This window comes from Tenrec ecaudatus (assembly GCF_050624435.1).
Source record: "Tenrec ecaudatus isolate mTenEca1 chromosome 1 unlocalized genomic scaffold, mTenEca1.hap1 SUPER_1_unloc_16, whole genome shotgun sequence".
NCBI classification, from domain to species: domain Eukaryota; kingdom Metazoa; phylum Chordata; class Mammalia; order Afrosoricida; family Tenrecidae; genus Tenrec; species Tenrec ecaudatus.
In genome coordinates, this window is record NW_027457556.1 from 114,944 (window position 1) to 127,005 (window position 12,062).

The 12,062-nt window shown below is 56.7% G+C and overlaps 1 pseudogene; it reads right to left on the minus strand.

Moving 5' to 3' along the window:
* Window positions 1-8,636: 8,636 nt before the first annotated feature.
* LOC142435804 (large ribosomal subunit protein uL3 pseudogene) lies at window positions 8,637-11,637 on the minus strand (annotated as a pseudogene).
* Window positions 11,638-12,062: the final 425 nt, after the last annotated feature.

Genomic DNA, 12,062 nt, shown 5'->3' on the forward strand with positions numbered 1-12,062 from the left:
GCCCTCTTTGCCGGGTGGGGGTCAGAGCACCTTGAGGAAGAGCCTAGGAAGGTGTGACCTCGGAAGGGCTGCCTCTTACCAGGAGCTGCCCGTTCCCAGGGTGCTGCGTGGTGGCCTGGCTAGACTGTGGCGAGCCTGCATGGGCAGTCTGTGGCTGGTTCCATGTGGTGACCTGGATGGAGCACGTCCTCACCTACAGCCCCAGGGTCACTTCTGGGCTCACCCACTCACCTACAGCCCCAGGGTCACTTGTGGCCCCACCCACCCCTGTGGAGGAGCAGCGAGGCCCAGTGAATGAATGTTGGGTCCCTGGGTCACACCTGCCCCACCACCACCTCCCTGACAATACCCCACGTTCCTCTAGCATTGGTAACCACGTGGATTCCCATGACACTCCCCTTCCCCCTTCAGCCCAATGCATGGCTGAGTGACTCCCAGGTTGGGCACAGAGTGAGAGTCAGGGCAGGAGTGACTGCCCAGTACCCCTGTGTCCAGGATGAGGCTTCACCCCAGCCATTCATCCCATTCATGAACTGGACCCCATGGGAGAGTGCGTGGAGGTGGGCAATTACAGCGGAGATGGTGTCCCAGGATGTCTCCACTGGTGGAGGGTGGTGGGCTCAGGGGTGCTGCACATTCTGGGGGGTGGGATTAGGGGGGAACAGGGGCTCCTGCTTGCACATGTGAGAGAGAGAGAGAGAGAGAGAGAGAGAGCCTTGCCCTGCCCTGCCTTCTCTGCCTCCACCTTCTGACTAGATTCTCTTCTCCCCTTGGAGGGCGACAGGGCCTGTGCCTTGGGAGAGCTGCAGGGGACTGTGACAGCAAGGGACAGGGAGGCAGCAGGCTGCCCATGAGCCGAGGTTGGTTTGGAGAGGGAAGAGGAGAAGGCAGACCAAAGGGCACAGTTGCAGGAGGCCAAGTCCAGGCAAGCTTGCTGGGACTATGCCAAGAGAGGTTGCCCTAACCCCGTGCTGCTCCAGTAGGCAAGGCGTTCCGAGAGGGCCTGCTCTTCTCCGCAGACCAGCCAGCAGCAGGAAGCTGAAGGATCGCACGGGTCTGCAGATGTGTGTGTGTGCCCATGGACGCACACCACACAGACACACACACATGGATGGACATACCACAGGCATGTATACCATAAACACACCTGGATGAACACACACCACACCGATGGACACGCATCTACCAAAAACACGTGAACATCTATCACAGGTGCGCCCGCACACACACATGCACACATGGAAAGGCATGAGTACAGAGGGCTGAGCCCGTGGGTGGGACAGCCGTCAAGTCTGGGGAAGGGAGTGACATGGTCCAGAAGCTGCCCGGGGACCATGGGTTGCCCTGGCGGGTGGGCGTGAGGCTTCTCTTAGTCCCATGGCAGTGAGTGTCTGGTGCGGGAGGTGCAGAGCAGATGGGGACCCTGCTCCAGGAGCCCCGAGTGGGCGATGCGGGCGTGTCCACATCCAGTCACACCACCACTGTCCTGAGAGGTGAACTGGCTTTCTGTGTGCCCACATTGGGGGCCTGGGCCACGTGTTCCAGGGAGCAACTTGTGCAGCCTGGAGCTTGGGACTGCTTACTTAAGCTGAGAGGCCGTGTCGGACGACCTTCAGCAAAGCCCAGCCTTTGAGTTCTGGGCTTCTGGCTTCAGGGCACGGTGAGGGCAGCTGCTGGTTCTGGCCCAGCTGCAAGCAGCCTCGCTGTACCTGGCCCTTCTGGGGACTCCAGATAGCACTGGGGAAACTGGGTGCACCGAGAGGCTGGGTTACTTGCTAGAGACCACAGCTAATTAGCAGTGGAGTTGAGACCCGATATGGCCCTCACCATAAAAAGGAAGTGTTTTCTGCCCTGGTGACCCTTGGCCTTCCCTGAGGTCAAGGGTGACCATAGCAGCCACATGAAGAGTGTCAGAAGCAGGGCACAGTGACTGCCTCAACCTCCCCACTCTCCCCCCGCCGGGGCTCTTCCAGTCTTGGCCTAGTGCCTCTATTGCTGGGGAGCAGGCTGGAGTGTCCCCCACCCCTGCAGGGCCCACAACCTTCCTAGCAGTGCCAGCGGATCTGAGAAGGCACAGCCTGGAAATGTGTGGCCAGGCTCCCTGGAAATGGTCCCATTGAAGATCTGGAGAGCAGACCGATTGTTTTCCTTTGATTGTGTTACAGACACCTTACAGGAGAGAAGGACGTTTATAGATCACTGTCTACAGTTTCTGACCTTCAAAGCACTCAAATCATTGCCATCGAGTCGATTTCTATCATGGAGGCCTTGTAGGACAGCACACGACGGCCCCTGTGGCTCTCTGAGGCTGTCACTACGGGAGCAGACAGCCGAGCCGCGTCTTTCTGATGGGTTTCAGACCACTGAACTTGCCACGAGCAGAAGCCCGGGGCATGCCTTTTTCTGACCTTGGGTTTGACTAATATATATATATATATATATATATATATATATATATATATATATATATATATATATATATATATATATATATATATATAATGCACATATATATATATAATGCACATATATATATATAATGCACATATATATATACATATAATGCACATATATATATATATGAATTTTAATATAGAGGGTTTTTGTTTTAAGTGAAAACATGCAGAGCAGTTTAACAATTTCTACACATTTTGTTTGCAGCCCTCATAATATAACACAGCACTCTTCTTGCCTCCTCCCTGGCCCCTCCCTCCCTCCTGAACTTTGAGGGCAAATGCTCCCCTTTTCTCTGGGAAGCAAGTGCCTCACAGGTGCCATGCGTTCACTTTATCAGCTCGGACTGTTGCTTGGGCAGGGGTGATTCCCGGAGCTGGGCTCTGTTTTGGATTTGAAGGGCCCTGGTTCGGGGCTCCAGCAGTCCCTGTCAAACTTGTAATGCCCTCTCTTCATGAAGTCGACTTCCATTGGCTTTCAAGCTGTGCGCAAGTTGCCAGTTTGAGCTCAACCAGAGCAGTTTGAGGCGGTGGCTGGGCACCATCTAACTCTCCTGGTCTCCAGGACAAGGATGGAGGGCTGTGGTGTTGGTGGTCCGTTAGTCCTGTGGACTGCTTTGCTTCAGTTTTTGATTTTCTTCACTCGTCTGCTCCAGATGGGGAGAGAGGGGATCCTAGTTGCTAGAGGTGGCTTTGCAATGGAGACAAACATTTTATACTAAAGTGAGATTCTTAGGTGACATTTGTGTGACTGCAGAGCCCCTGCTCATCTTCCTCCATGCTCACCCTAGCTGACCATCTTCCTGCCTCAGAGGATGGGGCACTCCCTCTGCCCATCCACCCTCAGGTCCTCACTTTCAGTCCCACAGGATCCTGTGGTATCAACCGCCCCCTATCAGCCCCGCCCCCAGCCTACACAAGGATTACAAACCCTCGCTCCACTCAGATTCTCTGTAGCTAGTGTCACCTCCCCTGTGTTCCCCAGAGTGTGCTCTGCACCCATGAGATTATTGATTGGTTTCCACCCATAGTGACCCTCTGTGTCCCACAGGGCTTGCTCTGGGGAGAGCTCTCAGAGGGGGAAGCCAGTTGGAGGAGGGGAGGGAGCAGTTGGGCAGAAGAAGCTGTGATGGACCCCACAGAGCCAGACTGCCCACGGAGGACAGGACCCTGCGGCTGTTTCCTCGAAGGGGTGCCCCTCAGGGCAGATCAATGCTCTGGGGACTCCACCGCAGGTTGAGGCCCCTCGACCCCTCCTCAGTCCAGCCCTCCACACCCTCACCTACATCTGGAGCTGGGTGAGCTTCTCCTCCTGGGCCGCCAGCTGCCTTTCCAAGTCCTGGTGCCAGGCATGTGGCCCTCTAAGGGGTGGATCCCTGCTCACCCCACAGTCAGGGTCTAGCAGGAGGTCCTCTCAGGAGGCCAGCCAGACCTCAGCCTGACCCAGCATTCCCCGAAGCTCCTCCTGGTCCTGGCTCACCAGGCAGTGCTCCTGGTGAAGGGCCCAGGTCGTCCGGAGCTCCTGAAGCTGCCTGTTCAACTCCCGGAGACGCTGTGACCTGGGGGGCAGAGGGCTGTTGGGAGGGGCGCAGGGTGTCGCCTGGGTGGGGCAGGACTGGGTTACCGTGGAGCAGGGAGAAGCAGGAAAGGGGGCTCTGGCCACGCACCACCCTGGCCCTAGCCCTCAGCGCGCACATCTCTGGGGCTATGACGTGGCTGGTGTCCAGCAGCTGCTACCCCGCCGGTCGCACTGCCTGGGCTCTCAGGCAGAGCTCCTGCCCCAGTGTCTCCTTGGCCCCAGCTGGCCCTTCTGAGGATATAGACTAGTGCCTGCTTCTCTTGAGCCCGAGTGCTGGGTGGGGGACAGGGCATGGGAACAGGTCTTAGGGCCAGGAGGGCAGAACAGGGAGGAGGCAGGGAAGAGCTGGGTGCCCCCACACTCATGGGACAGAGCGAGCCCCCATCCAGGTGGGGTGGCACATACAGCAGTTCCTGGCAGTGCCTGAGGAAGGCATGGCCATGGGCTGCCCACTCCAGCTGCTGGCCCTGCTCCCAGGCCTTCATGTTCAGGTGGCCCAGGCCTCCTGCACCTCAGCCAGCTGCCCGGCCAGGCCCTCCTGGACCGCAGGGTGTACCTGAATGGCCTCCATCCCCATCTGAACCACCACATCGTCCACAGCCACCAGCTCCCTCTGCAGCTGGCAAAGAGCAGGCTGAATGCTTCTCCACCCAGGACTCTGCAGGCCATCCTGGCTGTACCCCAGCCTAGGTCAAGCCCAGGCTCGTCACCCCCCATCGCAGAGGGGGCAGGGGCAGGCTGCAGTACTGCCTGAGGTCAGCTGGGGGCGAGGGCTCCTCATCCATCCATTGCCTACAAAGAGGGGTTCACGCGGAGGGCGGGGGAGGGACTGGGGCCCTCCCTGCAAGAGGCGGTGCTGGCGCTGCAGGACCTCCACAGACGCCAGGTCGTGGCCAAGGACAGCACCCTCCACCAGGACCACCTTCTGCATGTGGCCCCACAGCTCGAGCGCCGCCTTGTGGAAGTCGAGGGCACAGCGGGAAGGAGGGCCAGCAACTTTCTCCCTGAGAACAGGGCCACCTCCTTTTGAGCAAAGACTGTGGCTTGGGGATTTGTGGGGCGTTAACATGGAGGGAAATAGGACGAAGACTCTATTCCCTAACTTATAACAGTGAGAATCTGGAAAGCTGGTGTTCCACGGTAGGAAAGCCTCTACTTTGGTAAGTTAGAGGTAAAGTCCAAGTACATTATCCTACTTTAAAAATCATTCTCACGGATTCTCCGTTAACAGCTAGGCTGCCTTAACGTGAGCACATGGCTGATTGTATCTCTGTGTAGAAGCAGATATGATCCTTTTGCCCTCTCTTCCCACCGTGACACCCAGCCCCCTTTGTAGCTTCCCCCAATGCAGGTATTAGCTTTCCTCACCTTGGTGAGCTCAAGTACAGGGGCCTTACGATAGATATCACCCACCTTGTGACCCATGTCACTACTGAAGAGGTGTGTCTCCAGGCTCCCTATACACGTCCCAAGATAGTAAAGGTTCCACTTCTCCCAGTTCCACGTGGTCCATCAAGAGGAGCTGAAGTGAGAATGCATAATAAAACATGTCTGACTCTGTATTGTATTCTCTCGCCCCTGTCTTTCCTGTCCTCTGTGACTTTACCGTGACCTTTACCTATTATCATCGCTGTACATTCGCGCCTTCTGGCCCTTTGGTGGTTAGAAGATGGTTTCCTCTTGTCACAGCAGGTTCCTGATGAGGACCGGGGGCCACAGGCAGGGCCCGAGGGAGGAAAGGGTCTGGACACGCATGTTGGGTGGAAGGCAAAAATATGGGGAGCCCTGAGCACATGAGGACGGCGGCTCAGGGAGCGAGTGGGCTGCCTGTCAGGGGGTCTGCCTGTAGCACCTCCAACAGTCAGTGTGGAGAGGGCTGGCCCCGCGGCCACCCAGCCCCAGGATTTCGGTTGCAGGACCTGTCAGGTGCTCAGTGCACTGAGACACCAGATCCCGAGAAAGGAGGGTGTGGGGAGGGGAGGCAGGGAGCTCTAAGAGTGGCGGTCAGCAAGAAGACCAGCAGGGCCTGTGCCCCCAACGAAACTGCGGCCTGTGCTCAGGGAGCATAGGGAGAGTCCACTTCGTGCTCCTGCCACAAGGGGTGCCCTGCGCTGAAGGACTCCAAACTGGGGGCAGGAAGGAGCGTGGTTGGACGGGGAAGGCTGATTGATGCTGGGAGCTGGAGTCAGCCATGCCCCTTCATACACACATGCAAACACGAGAATACACAGAGAAGTACGCATGCACACACCCACATGCCCACCCCTACACATGAGCACACACACACACGCACACACACGCACACACATCTGGGGTAGGCCCCTGCGTCCCGAGCCCCTTGGCTGTCGCTGGCCTGTCCCTCTAGGCACCCACCTCTGTGCGGGCTTTCATTGCCTTGTCCAGCCTCACCCATGTGGCCTCAACCCAGCTCCTGTGGACTTGACTCTGGGCCATGGAGCTGGGGGAGGCGAGTTCCAGGGCACCTGCCAGCTCCCTCAGAGCCTGCACCCTGGCAGCCCCACACTCTGCCCTTTCTCCCGGAAGACCTTGAACTTCTGTTCCAGCATCTGCAAAGGTGGGGCTGGAGAGGGTCAATGTGGATAGGGTTCAGGCAGCTCCTAAAACTCATGAAAGGGCCAGCTGGCCCCAACAGCTCCCACATCCCTCAGCCCTGGTTCTAGAACTCCGCAGGGCATCTCCTGCCCCCTCAGCCCACCCAGCATCTACCCTACCCTCCGTTCCTCCATCCACTTTCCCGGCACGACTCACTTCCACACCCTCAAGGTCCTGCCCACAGTCCTGGGAGTCGGCAGTGGCCACCTTGCTGTACAGCCAGGCGTGGAGGAGCAGGGCTTCTCCCTCCAGTTGGCATTACCCCTGGGCCTCCGCTTCCCATAGTCGTACTGCGTGGACCTCCCTCACCGCCCACAGCTGGACAGCACTGTGGGGCTGCATCAGGAAAGTCACAGGGTATTGCTGCCCTCTCTTCTCTGGCTGCCCACCCCCTGCTCTATAGGTTTCCCACCCCCTGCCAACCTGTCTGAGTTCTGAAAATCCTCCAGGTGCCCGCAGAACCCTTTCAGCTCGCTCTGGGTGGCCTCCAACCATGGCATCAGGGTGCACGAGGCCCGTGTTCATGCCGTCCAGGGCACAGAGCTGCTCTGCCAGCCAGGATTCTGCCTCCAGGAGCTGGGGTGACAGCCGGGCGGGCCATGGCCTCCAGCCTGGGTTTGCAGCCTTGAGAAGGAGTGCACCGGCCCACCTGGCTGCTCTTTAGAAGCCCGCCCCCTGTTTCTTTTTTATTTCCCACAGTTTACTCTGAAGGCAGTCTTGGTTCTCAGGAAGCAAGACAGCTCCTTCCCCGAGGTCCCCTGCAGCCCTGTGGCCTTTTCTTTTCCCTTTCCCACGAAGTTCTCCCGTGTCACAAGAACACGGTGGTTCCGGCCAGACGGTTGTCCAGAGTGGCTTATCTGCTTCCCCACTGGACCTGGGAGTGCTGCCTCCTCCCCGCGGTGTTGGCAGGAGAGCTTTAAAAGGTGCTTCTGCCTAGGCCCCACCCCTGTAGATCCAGATTTTGTCTGGATTGGAGGCTGCATGTCCATATCTTTTCAAAGTTCCAGGACATTCGAATGCAATAACCGACTGAGAAGAGCCACCGGCTTAGAAGACACCCCCACACCCACTGCCATTGGGTCCATTCCGCCTCAGTAGGAAAGCAAAGTTAAAGACCCAGTGGGTCTCATCTCTGGACACGTGTGGAAGAGAGGCCTTGGAACAAGAGAGTGCTTAGAGGAGTTGCTAGGCACATCGAGAGTCTGGGTCCCCCATAGGAGTCCCCTTGAGCCCTGGACACCGGGCAGACCCCCACTTTTCGTGCCCCTCACCTCTATCTATCTGCAGCTGCTGGGCCTCCTGAGCCTGCTGTAGCCTCAGCCTCCTTTGCTCTGCCTCTGCGCACAGGAAGCGCATAGCGCTCTCCAGCTGCTGCACCTCAGCTGCCACCTCTTGGGTGGCAAAGTGCCAGCCTGCAGCTTGTGCCCTGTGTCCTCCACCATCCTGGCAAGGACCGGCTGTTCAGCTCTTGCTCCAAGTTCTGTGGAGTACGCAAGGTCTCCAGGGCTGCTATGTGAACAGGCCATTACTTGGGAGACTCCCATGAAGCCTTATGGGGCCCCATAGACATCGACCCTGTCTCCATGGTCAGCAAAGAGCCTAGGATGTCCCAAAGCCGGCTGAGGCAGAAGCTCCTCCTTGGGCCCCACATTGTGTCTTCTCGTAGTCTCCAGTGGTCACTCAGGGCCCTGTGCTTGCTCCCTGCTGGGGCAGACACCCTCCCCTCTGATCCTGTAGTGGGCTGGCATCTGGTGCTGCTGCTGCAGGTGCTGCACCTCGCTCAGACTCTGGCCGTTGTCCTGGGCTGTGGCCAGGGCCAGTTTTTCCTGCACCCAAGCCAGTTCCTCATCAGTGTCCCTAAAGAACTGGGAAAGGAGGCTCCGGGCCTCAGGGCTCCCGCAGGCTCTCTAGCTTGCTGTCAGTGCGGGGGGTGGGGGTGAGGGATGGGGGTGGGGGGGTCAGGGTGTGGTGGTGGTGCAGGGTTGACAGTCTTAAGGTGAGCTCCTCATGCTGGTCACAGGAGCGCTGGGAGTGGGTGTGCTGGTGACAGGGGTGGGATTCCTGCAGGGAAGGAGGAGGGGGCACAGGCAGATCTACTTCTGAAGCAGCAGCCAGGCAGGATCCTCCACGTTGAGGCTGAGCCCTTCAGAAATGAAGGCCCAGGCCCGGGGCAGCAGGCTCCGTGCCCTTTGAGCATGCTCAGCCACTGCTGCCTCCACGTCTGCCTGTGCCCCCAGGAGCTCATCCACCCCAGGACGGTCCTATCCACTGCCAGGGACTCGCAGCTCCCCCTCCACAGGATGCAGCCAGCTCTCCATCTCCCAGATGCTCCCCCGTACGCAGGGCCTCGAGCAGGATGTGGGGTGAGCAGTGGGCACTGGGCAACCTGGGGTCCCATCCAACCTGGCCCAGGGCGTGCGCAGTCCTACCTTGCAGGCCTCCTGGAGCGTGGCCTCTTTCCTCCTACAGTTGGCCCTCAGCTCGCCCCAGAGATGCTGAGGTTCCTGTAGCCTCGCCTGGAAGGTCTCTGAGGCCCAGTGGCCCCCCTGCAGGCCCCTCTGTCCCTCCTGCAGCCACAGTGGGCACACAGACCTCCTCCAGCCACCAGCCTTGTGGCTGTAGGTCTGGGCACTAGCTTGTAAGCTTCGTGCCCCCCTCTATGTAATGGGCACAACAATGGATTATTTGGTTTCAAGGAGAGAAACCATATACAGTCCTGAGTGGGGTCCATCTTTTGTAGATGGGAATAGAGACACTTAAAAAAGAAGGGAAAAAAAAGGATTGACCTCCAGTCCCTTCACCGGCAGGGACAAATGCTCTGGTCTCACTGTGTCCCCTAAAAACTTCATGTCAAAACGCTTTCTTTTAAATTATGGACACCACTGCATTATAGTTACGACAGCCAAAGGTGGAAGCCACCTTTGAGTCCGTGGACAGATGGATGGACCAAGTCAGTGAGTTCGAGTTCTAGAATGGAGTGGTGTCCTTTCATTAAAATAGGGGGATAAATGTCAGGTCACAAATGAACCTTGAAAAGACATGCTGGGAATGAAATAAATAAAATTCCCAACTCACTGCCATCCAGTCAACTCTGTCTCATGGTGACCCTAAAGGGCAGAGTGGAACTGCCCCCATGGGGTCCGGGGATGGTAACTCTTTTACAGACATAGAAAGCTTCATCTTTCTCACAAGGCGCAGCTGGTGGACTTGAACTTCCGGTCTTGCAGATCACAGTTCAATTGGTAACCACTACGCCAGCAGGGCTGCTGGTAAGGACATAAGCCAGACACAAAAGAACAGGTGTCAGACCGAGTCAAGTAGAGAAAGGGTGAGCACAGGCAAAGGCACAGAGGCAGGCAGATCGGGGATATACGGGTTCACGGTGGCACCCTTGGGCAGGTTAGTGCCCTGTGACCCCGCTACCCATTTATTTATTATTATTATTACTTTTTCTTTCCTTGCCTCTTTTTATCTGTCTACCATGTGTATCCCTGAATTTGGTCTGGTCCCTGCCATATTACCTGGTCCTCACCCCAGGAATGTTCATACAGTAGCTTTTCCCCTTTGTCCCTTTTGCATTTTTTTTAAAGCTTACCTCCGTGGACTCAATGTGTACTTGTCCTTTTGTGCGTGGTTTACTTCGCTTAGCATGCTTTCCTCCAGTTCTTCCCATGCACTGATGTGCTTCAAACTTTCATCACTACTTTTTAGCGATGCGTAGTACTCCATTGTATGTATGTACCACAGTTTTTTTCCCCCCACTGAAAAAGAAGTCTTTATTCTGATCCCACCAGCTGTACCATCTGTTATGCGCCTCCTCCTTGGCAATCCGGTCTTTCTTGAGTGGTCCCATGAAAGCTTTTTTCTCTTCCACGGTCTGGAAACGGCCATGGCCCAACTTGGAGGTGGTGTCGATGAACTTGAGGTCGATCTTCTCCAGGGCACGGCGCTTGGTCTGCACCAGCAGGAACTTGTGCAGAGTCAGCACTCGCTTCTTGGTGCCCACCATGCAGCCCTTGAGCAAGACAAAGTCATTGATCACTTCCCCGTAGTGGACAAAGTCGCCCAGGGGATGGATGCTCTTGTCAGAGAGATCGTAGTCGGTGGAGGCGTTGTTTGATAAGCTTGCCATCCTTGACGAGGTAGCCCTGGCCAATCTTATAGATCTTCTTTTTGATCTCTGTGCAGTGGTGGTAGCCTTTCTGCACAGCGCGGGCCATCGAGAAGGCCACACGGGCGGGATGCCAGGCCCCGATACAAGCCACCTTGTGCAACCCTCTGTGGGTCTTTAGGGGCATCTTCTTGGTGTGCCAACGACTGGTGACCCCTTTGTAGCCTTTGCCCTTGGTCACCCCCGTGACGTCGATCATTTCATCCTGCCTGAACACCTGGTTCACTGGCATCAGCTTCTCTCGGGCCCAGTCCAGCTTCTCAGCCATGGAGCGAGCCCCCGTTCACCTGCATCTCCGTCAGGTGGAGCAGGCGCTTCTGGGTGTGGGCAATGGCGCGCATGACCGGGCAGGACTTCTTCATGCTGCTAAAGTCTTTCTCAAGCTGCTTCTTACCCTCGTCATCCTGCCACTTCTTGCAGTACTTGGTGAAAGCCTTCTTCTTCGACTTGTGCCAGTTCTTGTAGAACCGTCGCTTGCACTCGTCGTCACTGATGTGTTCCGCAAAGACCGTCTTGAAGGTCCGGAGGCCGCGAGGTGTCTCCACATAGCCCACGATGCCCACCACCACCATGGGAGGGGTCTCCATGATGGTCACGGCCTCCACCACTTCCTTCTTGTTCACCTTGGCGCCTGGGCCGTCGACCTCGCGCACAATGTGGGTCATGCCGGCCTTGTAGCCCAGGAAGGCCGTCAGGTGAACCGGCTTGGAGGCGTCATCCTTGGGGAAGCTCTTCACCTTCCCGCCATGCCGGCTGCTGCGCTTCCGAGGCAGGAAGCCCAGAGACCCATGCTGGGGCTCTGAGAACTTCGGGTGTGACATTACATCGTTGATCCCCACTGGTAGAGGTACCCCAGCTTTTTAATCCAATTGTCCGGTGATGGAAATTTGGGTTGTTTCCAATTCCTTGCAATTGTGAACTGTGCCACAATGAACATTGGAGCACAGATGTCTGATCTTGGTTTGTTTCTTGCCCAGTAAGGGTGCGGGGGTTGTTGGGTCATATGGTAACTCTATTTCCATCTGTTTTACATATCGCCAGTAGACCTCTTTCTTACACACATATGAGTCTCCCTGGATTTGTTTCACGGATGATGTGTCTGGGTCATTGTGTGGTCGTGGTCTCTTTTAAGACTTGATCGATGTTTTCTTTACATTGTTTGTCCTGAAGGTCTCTTTTGTACCCTAAAACAAGGAGTCAAGGAGATGCATGGGACTTGATTGCTGAAGGGGGGCAGGAGTGAAGA